Below are 10,344 nucleotides of genomic sequence, written 5' to 3' on the forward strand. Positions count from 1 at the left end.
TACTGTCTCCAGGGGCCACACCCAATGCCACCTCACCCTCCGCTGGAGGATCCCTCTGCAGAGGAGGAAGTCCCCACCCTCCCTGGCTTCTGCACAGTGACAAGGAAGGGGTGAAGGCCACTGTGTCCTGGTGGTGCCACCTCAGAGGGAGGAGGCCCTGGGCGGGCATCAGTCCCTGCCTGCCCCGCCTTCCGAAAGGTGCGCGGCCTAGAAATGCCTCTCACAGAGACAGCAGGAGCATCCCTCAGGGGAGTGTGACTCTTTATTTACTCTCTTAGTTACAGAGACATCTTCTAGAAATCCTCTTACGAGCCTTGTGACCTCAGATGGGCCCCTTTTCTTCTTCTAGGGGGAAGGAGATGAGCTTGGGGCTTCAGTTTCTGTGTGTGTGTTTGTGGTGGGCACGCACGTGTGTGTGGATAAGTGTTTGTTAAGGTGGGCTGTGTGTGTGCTAGTGTGTGTTGGTGTGCTTGTGTGTGGCGCAGGTTGAAGGGGAGCCAGTGTGGGGGAGACCCGCAGCCAGCTGTTTGCACCAGGACCCTCATGCTGGCTGGCATGGTGGCCCTCTGCTCTCTGGCCCTGGGCTCCCAGGTGGAGATGGAGGGGCTGGAAGGCAGGAGGCCTTGGTTCCCCAGCCCCACGGCCCATGCACGCGGGGTTCAGCGGCCTTCTGAGCTCCAAGTTAGAGAGCCCAGTCCTTCCAGCCTCCCTGTAAGACACAGTTTCCAATCCTTTAATCATCTTGGTTGTTTTCCTCTGAACTCCCTCCAAGAGACCTGTGTCACTGGATAAGTATGTCGTATAAATTAGCCCGTAAATCAGTCTGTCAACAGTAGCTCTTGAGCAAGCGCTCCGTGTCCTGCTGAGGTACGGGAGTGACACCACGCAACCCCACAGACGAAAAGGGGGGTCTCAGCCTGCCTCAGACCTAGGGTTCATTTGTCCAGCAGTGGCCTCAGGCTCTGGGGACACATGGGAGGTCATTATTTCTTTTTCTTTTTTTTTTTTTTTAGTCCTGGGGATTGAACTCAGGGCACTTAACCCCTGAGCCACACCCCAGCCCTTTTTTGCATTTTATTTAGAGACAGGGTCTCACGGACTTGCTTAGGGCTGGCTAAGTTGCTGAGGCTGGCCCTCCTGGGCCATCATTATTCTCAAAAGATCAGGCTCCCCAACATTCGCGTGTGAAAACCCTGCGTTAGGCCCTTCCCTGCCCAGGCTCTGTTGGCACTGTCAGGGTGACGACAACGAGTGCAAAGTAGTCCCTGGACAGCAGGTGAGGGGCAGGTGCACAAGGAGGAGGCTAGGGGCAGGTGTGAGAGGAGGACAAAGGGTCCTGGCAGAAGCCGGCTGCAGAGGGGCACTGGTGTTAGGATGACATGACTTTTCCTGACACAGTGTGACCAACAATACAGCCAAGCAGCCGAAGAACTGAGAATGGAGAGAAAACCAGACCTTATTTGAAGAGTGATTTCACCCTCACTAGCTGCATGGGCCCTGGGCGACTCGCCTGATCTGTCTGAGCACCGGGTTCTTTATATCCCTGGGGGACAGTGCCCTCCAGGGAGGAGTGCCTAGGCTGAGATGAGGTCCCGCACGGTGTGTCTGTGCACAGCAGGTGTCCCATGGGCACCCTCCCCTCCTGGAGACCCTCTGCGGACCAGTTTCTGAGCTGCCCGGCTCTCTGGGTGCCGTGTGCATTGGCTCCACCACGCAGGCTGGGTGTGAGTCCCATAGGTCTGGCCTGACGTGTGCAACAGGACTGTCCTTGCCGTGGACCCTCAAGTAATGTCCTTCACCTTGGAAGGACAGTGTGCCATGTATACTGTGTCCTGTGCTTCGTGACTCTGTCCTGGGCAGCAGGGTGGTCAAGCTTTATGGCTGGCTGCACAGGACCCTTGAGCACAGCACCAGTTTGCTGACTGGGAAGAGCACTGGATCCCTGGCCGAGACCTCTGGCTGGCCTGTGGCTGACCTGTGGCCGACACAAGCTGAAAGGCAGTGAGGGTCCGAAGCCCCACACTTGAACTTGGGCAGCCGCGAGCCCTGGAGTTCTAGGAACAGGCAGATGCTCTGGGCTCCTCTCTCGGAGCTCCTGGTTCGGAGGGAATGGGCCACTGATGGTTTGCCTTTCCGAGGAGCCCCCAGGGGACGCTGGGGCTGTGGGCCCAAGGTCCAGAGCCTGCTGAGAACCCAAGAGGAGGAGCGGCCCTGGAGTTTAGAGGAACTCAGCCCCGTGAGCCCACCTCCTGGGCCTGTTCTTTATTTATAAACCTTTACCTTATAGACTAGACTATTATCTAAAGGTAATAATTAGATGAATTATTTTATAGCACTTTGTAAACTATAAAATACAATATAACTATTAATAGCTTAATGTTCCCCTTCAGCTTTAACGCTCCTATAAAGTGAGGATAATAATGGTAATTTATATAAAGATGAGGTGAGATGATCTACATAAAAGCACATTGTGAAATATAAAGAACTACAGAGACTTGTTCTTAGACCCTCCCCAGCCTCAAGGTCCTCGTCTACAATTCGAGGGGTGCTCAGTGGCCCATTCTGTGTGCCAACCTTGGTCACGGGACCGCTTGCTGTCGTAGGTGTGAATAATGCACGTTTGTGTGTCCTCTTGGCCTCTTTGGTCAAAGCTACATTTTGAGCTACTGTTACCAACTAGGATGCTTCCAACTGCAAGAAAAAGACCACCTAGCTAAGAGGGCTTTAAGAATATGGGGTCTCTTGTCCCATCCAACAAGTCCAGAGGCAGGGTAGTTTGGGGTTGATTAATTCCCTGTACAAGTAAAGACTGGAATTCTCTTGGCTTTCTCCTCATGGTCACGTGCTAGCTGCAGATGAGTCTGTAACTGTGTCCATTTTGTTGGATGAAAAAACTTTCTCAGACTCTTCTCATGGCCCAGCGTTGTATCACACACCCCACAGCAAAGGAAACAGAATTGCTTCATTGGCTTAGGCCGGTCCATTTCCAACCCCAGTGCCTGAGAGGCCCCAGAAGCACAGGGCCTCCCAGGCAGACTTCTATCCACAAGTGAGGACTGGTGCACAATGGCTGGACAGAGGTGACCAACAGGATCTGCCGTGCTCCACAACCTCTCCAGTGGGAACTCTGTCCCTGGTGCTTTGCCCGCAAGCCACCAGCCCCACACACCAGAGGCCCTGCTGGCGCTGGAAGTGCAGCCAGAGAGGACCCAGCAAGACAAAGAGGATGCTGCATTCCTGGGGGCCAGGGCCAAGAGTCCACAGCAAACCAACCTCCTACCTCTGGGATGGCCCAGAGGCCGTGGGTCAGGTGATATCCTGGCCTGCTGGACGTGGCTGGCCACAGGTTTTTCAGGCCAGCCCTGGACCCTGAGGATCCACAGGGAGTGGCACTATGCTGCCCTGTCCTGGTTTCCTCCTGAGTCTAGCGCAGTCCTGGTACCTGCTGGAGGCTCCGCCCGACAGAGACTCAAGGGTCCTGAGCAGAGCAGCACGTGGCGGGTGTTTGGATGGCATTCTTCCTCCTCCATGGGGGCTTGTGCGGCCAGCAGAGGGCTGAGTCCCAGCGTTTCCTAAGGAGAATCCAGCGAGATTTTCCCTCTCGCCTGGGTTCAGGCATGGCCAGGCAGCCCTGAAAGGATGGAGGGCTGGGCAAGGGGCCACAGCCCTCAGTGCCCCTGCCCTGCCTGCCTGGGGGTGCAGGTCCCTGGACCTGAAGCCCCCGCCCCTGCCTGTGAAGTGGGGAAGGGGTGAGGTTGGGCCCTGGGTGTGTGCAGGACCCAGGCAGCTGCGCTCTGGGAAGGTAGAGCCGTGTCTGCCTCCCCGTGTGTGATGCCTGTCGGGGTCCAGCAAAAGCCATTCTCCCAGTGAGTTCCCAGCTGGCCTCACGGTCAGCACAAGAGCCAGAGAACGGCAAAGCCATGCGGATCTACTTGCTCTTCTAATTTGAAGCTCCCATTTTACTGGCAAACATGTGGAAGCCACTTGAAAGGGGACAGGAAGCTAAGGCCTGGGAGGGGGAGTGTTCCCCCACCAGGGCCTGGGGGGAGGGGAGTGTTCCCCGACCTGTCCTGTTGTTCTTGTGATGTTTGCTATAAAAGCTTGGAAACCGTACAGGAGAGGGTTGCTGGGGCTGCTGGGTTCAGAGATGTGGCTCTCAAGCCTGTACGTGGGGGACCCGCCTGTAGCACAGTGCGCTCCAGAGAAGATTGGGAGTCCGCATGGGAACCGCGGTCATCAAAAACCAGAAAACAGGATCAAACAGTCATGCTCAAGCTGGGAGCACGCTTACAATCACAGCCAGTCAGGAAGCTGAGGCAGAAGGATTGCGAGTTCAAAGCCAGCCTCAGCAATTTAGTAAGGTTCCAAATAACTTAGCAAGACTGTCTTAAAGTGAAAGTCTAGGGCTGTGGCAGAGTGAGTCCTTAAGTGCCCCTGGTACAAAAGAAAAAAAAAAAAGCAACGCTCAAACTGGTTTTCAAAGTGAAAAGTTCTCAGGGAATAAAATATGCCCATATTTGCCCATATTTCTTGTTTTTGGTGCTTAAAAAGTAAAGATTTAGCAATGTAGCTTGATTAATATTTACATTACTGTGATCTAATATAATTTTAAAAGAAGCTTCATGTTCTCTTCCATGAAGAATTTCTGAGGGCCAAAATAGCTTAAAAGAACACGTTTTCTACTATTTTAGGTCAGTCGGCATTCTTTCCTTTTAATTCTAATTTGTTACATATGACAGCAGAATGCACTATGTTCGTATCACACATATAGAGCACAATTTTTCATATCTCTGGTTGTATACAAAGTGTATTCACACCACACGTGTCTTCACACACGTATTTAGGGTAATGATATCCATCTCATTCCACTGCCTTTCCTGCCCCCATTCCCCCCCCCGCCCGCTTCTCCTCCCATCCTTCTGACCTATCTAGAGGTCATCTAATCCTCCTATGCTCACCCTCCCAACCCCACTATGAATCAGCCTCCTTATATCAGAGAAAATATTCAGCATTAAGTGTTTTGTGATTGGCTAACTTCACTTAGCATTATATTCTCCAACTCCATCTATTTACCTGCAAATGCCATGATTTTATTCTCTTTTATTGCTGAGTAATACTCCATTGTGTATATATGCCACATTGCTGTGTTATCAGAAATAACTCAATCCTATTTCTACTACCAGTAATCAAAGTGTGATCCTTTGAAATTTGCATAATCTCTGATTATCACTTTGTGCATTTTGGAAAACAAGATTAATTCCTAACTTTCAGGTTATTAATAGAAAAGGAAGGCCTTGAAAAAGGTATATTTGTATCATTGTCTCTTTGTCTCAAATGAGTTATACAGTCTTGCCTTAAGGTATAAAGGAAATATAATTTGCAAATTGCCTAAAATAAAACAGCTATAGATATTATATTTATTTTAATAGTGATTTGATTTTTAAAGGATTTTTTATTACTAAAACTGAGACTCAGAACTGACTTCCTACATTGATTTACCTACAAATTGAAGATCTTAATTTGATTTCTTGTTACTTAAAAAGAATTGGTAATGTGATAAGAGATGTCACGAGAAAGGGAGGCTCACTCTAAAGGCTTACTCAGACAATACTCATTTAATGTGACCTGTTGGCCCATGCTTCTCTCTGGTGGAATCACCTGAAATGTTACTCTTTCCCGTAATCCATAGAAAAGGACAAGCACGTTGAGAGGCAGCATAAGAGGCGGTATGCAAAACAGTATTCCCATCAGAACTTCTTTATTTTCTCTTGAAACATACTGCAACTGAATGAATATGTTCAAAATGAAACAACCATATAAATTCTAATTTTAAAGTATTATTTGGCAATATTCTAAGTAATTAAAAAATTAAGGGGAAAAAAAAACAGAAAACAGCAAATGTTCCCAAGGATGTGGAGAAATTGGAACCCTGTGCACTGTGGTTGGGCATGTGAAATGGCAGGGCCCTGAAAGAAAGAGAGAGAGAGAGAGAGAGAGAGAGAGAGAGAGAGAGAGAAGGAAGGAAGGAAGGAAGGAAGGAAGGAAAGAAAAGAAAAGGAAAGAAAAGAAAAGAAAAGAAAGAAGGAAAGAAAGAGAGAAAGAACCCCAGAATCGCCGCGCGACACGGCAAGTCCCTCTGGTGTGGAACTGGAACAGAACCATGGATAGACGATTGCACTGCCATGTCCACAGCAGCGCTATCCACATAGCTGAAGGCAGAAGCAGCCCAAGTGTCCATCGGGGCTGAATGGACGGACACACAGCAGTGCATCATCCCCCGGAGCACCATTCAGCCTCGGGAAGGAGGAAACCCTGACCCGGAACCCTGGAGACAGAAACAAGCCAGCCACGAAGGACAGGTCCCTAAGACCCCGTCACAGGAGGCTCCTAGAGCAGTCACTTTCACGGAGACAGAGGCAGAACGGGGCTGGGGTGGGGACCGGGAGTGAGGGCTGAGTGGGGCAGAGCTGCAGCTGGGGACGTTGAAGAAGCCCCGGAGGTGGCTCTGGGTTTGCCTCACAGTGACGCAGGCGCTAAGTGCCACCGATCTGCACACTTTATAATGGCTCCAGTGGGGAATCTGTGAGGTGTGCACAGTGTAAAAACAGCGGGCAGCGACGATAGTCGGAGGATCTCACGGGAAGCCACTCGAGGCCAGAGGGCCGAGGATTACCAGGTGTCCTTGTCACCAAGGAGCAGGATGGCTCAGGGAGGACCCAGAATGCCATGGAGTCCCCATGAACACTTGGCCAATTTCACAGGGAACTGAGGCAGGACAGTCTTCACTGCTGTCCCACTTGACTGGGCCCCCTGTGGACCTGCCCTTGGATGTGCATGGCCTCACAGGCTCCATGGCCGGGCTGGGACTGTGTTCTACAGGAGCAGTCCCCAGGAGGCTGAGGGGTGTCACTTGAGCAGATGGGTACAAGTGTCTAAGCGCAGGGCGCCCAGCAGGCCTTCCATACTCGTCTTATTTAATGGTGACTGTACTGTCCCTAGCACCTGGAGGAAAGCAGGATTATGCTTGTTTTGTAGGGAGGTCACTTGCCTGAAGTCACATGGCTAGCAGTGGCTGAGCCGGTTCAGGACCACCCCTCCTGTCTCTGAGTCTCTGTGCTGTCCATGTGCTGTCTAAATGCCACTTTAGGTTGGATCACCTTTGATGTGGGCAAGAGAGGCCCTGCCTGGGACCCTAGACTCTCACAGGACTGGCTCTGGTACTCGGCTGTCTACACATTTTCTTAGGGGACTGGGAATACAGAGGGTCAAGGGGATGTGCCTTGCTGCCTATCTGGAGCTGAATTCCCTGGAAGCTTCTAGAGCAGCCAGAAGCTGAACCAAGGGTAGCCATGCTCTGGAAGCTGCAGAAGGCGGGGGTCTCCTGATGGCCACGGGCTCTTAGGATGGCAGGCTGCTTGGAGACACCTGTCCAGCCTTCTCCCTGGAGATGTGGCCCAGGGAGCTTGGACCAAGCTGGGCAGAGGGCTAGGGAGCAGAGAGCAGGCTTCCCAGGAGGTAGACCCTGGCCAGGTGCTCTCAGGACCCAGCACGGCCTTCCCCACACCCCAAAGCACTCTAGGAAGCAGGCCCCCTTCTCCAGTCTCCCCTCCCGCCCCTGGCTGGATCTCCTGTGTGCTACAGGCTGCACCCGGTTTTATTGCTCTCGTCTTGCAGATCAGTTTCCTGTAACGTTCTCGTGGCTTCCACTCTCTGAGTTTCCATGAGCTATCATCACCTACCTGGGACTGGATGCCTTAGCACCCACCACCAGCAGCCAGGTGCAAGGAGCCAGCAGGGCCCGCACGGAAGGGCTGTTCTCCAGAGCCCACACCAGGCCTCTAGCTGCGCCACCAGGACCTTCTCCTTTTCGTGCAGCTTGGCTTTCGTCCTGTAGGTAGGCAGCACCCCCTCCCAACCTCTGCCAGCCTCCCCCTCCCCGTGACAGACACCCGGGAAGACACACCCTACTCCCTCTCCTTTTCCTTCTCTTCCTCCTACTCTCCCTCCTTCCTTTCCTCCTCTTCCTCCTGCATCTCCTCCCCACCCCCTCCATTTTTTTTCCAAGACACCATCTTCTGTGTGTTCTCCTTCTTCTGAGGCTACATCTAACATCACTGGCCTCAAGTATCTAGTGGCTCATGACGGATTGGCCACCCTGTGGCAGAAGGTGATCAGCTGAGGAGAAGACCCGGCGTCTAGCACCTGCAGTGTACCGGGCACTTTCAGATACAGACTCTCACTGTAGGACTCGACATCACTCTCTCTCAGACCAGGAGACTGAAATTCACCCCAAATTGCAAAACTAAGAAGAGGGACAGAACTGAAATCTGTGCTGGCCCACGTGACTCTACGCTTCACTGTGCATGGTTTGAAGTGCTGCATTTAGAAAGGAGAGAAAGCCTCCCTGACCTTCCTCTGAAGGGTACTCGGGGGCTCTTTAGGAGTCTGTCTTTCTGAGCACCGCTGCATGTGGGTTGCAGGGTGGGGGGGCACAGCATGGTGCCTCTGCTCGCTGTGTGTCGGGGTTTGCTCCTTTCTCTGCTGGCTCATGCTGGATGGCACAGGCTGCCACTGCCTGGTTATCATCCCACTGCTGAGGGACATCAGGTGTCTCCAGACTTTGATGGAAAAGGTGCTAGGAACATCTGCGTGCAGGTTTTTGTGTGAACCGAAGCTTACATTTCTCTGGGATCAATGCCCAGGAATGCAATTGCTTGGTCCTATGGTCTGTGGTGATACTGAAAATACGCCAAACAAGTTAAAGGTTAATTTTTTTAACCTGCGGTTTTTCAAGTGTCTTCTCCTCATGTCTTTTTAGGATGAGCACCTTTGCTTTTTCTCTTGTGTTTGTGTGTGGATGGGCTAGGTTACGCTGCAGTGACGAGTAGCTCCCAGAGCTTAGTCCACACAGGTTTATTTCCCATTGATACACAGTCAGTGTCCATTCAGGTGACTCTGGGGGTCTACAGTGGTGACTCAGGGGTCCAAGCTATTTTAGCATTCGAATTTTGCTGCCCCAACTGCCTCAGTATAGTAATGACAAATGTCATGTCTGTTCACGTCTCATTATCGAGAACTGGTCATGTGGCTCTCTGACTGTGAAGGATGGGAAAGTGGACCAAGGAGGGAAGACTTTGGCCTGCAGTGTGGTTCAGCTGTAGCCCTGCCTCTGTGACATCTTGCACGAAAACTGTATTTTATTTTATGGGTTAATATTGTAGCACAGCCTTAGAATATCAAAATCACAAATCCCTTTCCCACTTCTTATAAATCCTCCAGAAGCAGAAGTTTAGAATGACTTCCACATAGAAAAACATCTTGGTGTTTTATGAAGTAGAGCTTCTGTTACCTGTAACCTCACTTGCGTTGTGTGGCCCCTCCTCAGGCCACCAGAGGCCTTGCTGTCAGGAAGGCATCACGCTTTGAGGACAAATGTGGGGCCTTTAGATCACAGGGCTCTGCTTCCTGGACCAGCAGTCTCCTGCCAACCTCCCTCTAAGATCTTTCAGCCACTTTTCAAACTCTCTTTCCAAGGTAGACTTTTTTTTTTTGCCTTGTTTTGTTTTTAAGTAGAATAAAGTAGAATCAAAAGTCAAATAGAAAGAAAATGCCCTGGGGCCTTTGCACATGCTGTCCCTTCTGCTGGAAATGCTTGTGACCCTGCCTTGGCCAAGTTAGAGCCATTCACCTTCCAGAGTTTCTGAGTGGGGACCTTGATGCCAGGCAATCTAAGCACGGAAACTTAGATTGAGACTTTCCCTGAGATCATGGAAGAGAAAGGGTCTCAGTAAGTGCTCCGTCACACGGTTTATTAAACAAATGTTATAATTAGCAAGAAGCAAAGGGAAAGAGGTGGGACCGCCCGGCACACCAGGGTAAGGTGGCATTACCAGGACCGGGGCTGTCCAGCACGTGCACAACCTGCTTCTCTCCTGCTCGCTGTCTTTCTCCCTCTCTGATGCACAACACTCTCACAGCGATGGGGTTGCGTGGGCCAGATCTGGGGGTGAGCAAGGGGCCTTGCAGAAGCAGCCTGCGCTGGCTCTGTAAAGGCACAGGGGCAGGACTGCTGGAGCCAGCAGCCCTCCTGTAGCTTCTGGATTAATCTGCTGAGCCGCTGATGGGTTTTATCTGTGTTCTTCTGCTGGGGCCCTGCCCGCTCCCCGTCCCCCTTATTCTCAGCTTTGATCCCAACTCTTCCAACCCTCAAACCAAATTGTTCAGAATTCTAGATCTCATTTTCTGAGAAATAAAAACCAGGGGGATGAATTATTGCGCTCCTTCCTTTGTTTTTTCCATGTGAACCGGTTGGTCTCCAATTCCCGCTTCGGTCTTGCCCCTGTC

Source organism: Marmota marmota, unplaced genomic scaffold (assembly GCF_001458135.2).
Source record: "Marmota marmota marmota unplaced genomic scaffold, marMar, whole genome shotgun sequence".
NCBI classification, from domain to species: Eukaryota; Metazoa; Chordata; class Mammalia; order Rodentia; family Sciuridae; genus Marmota; species Marmota marmota.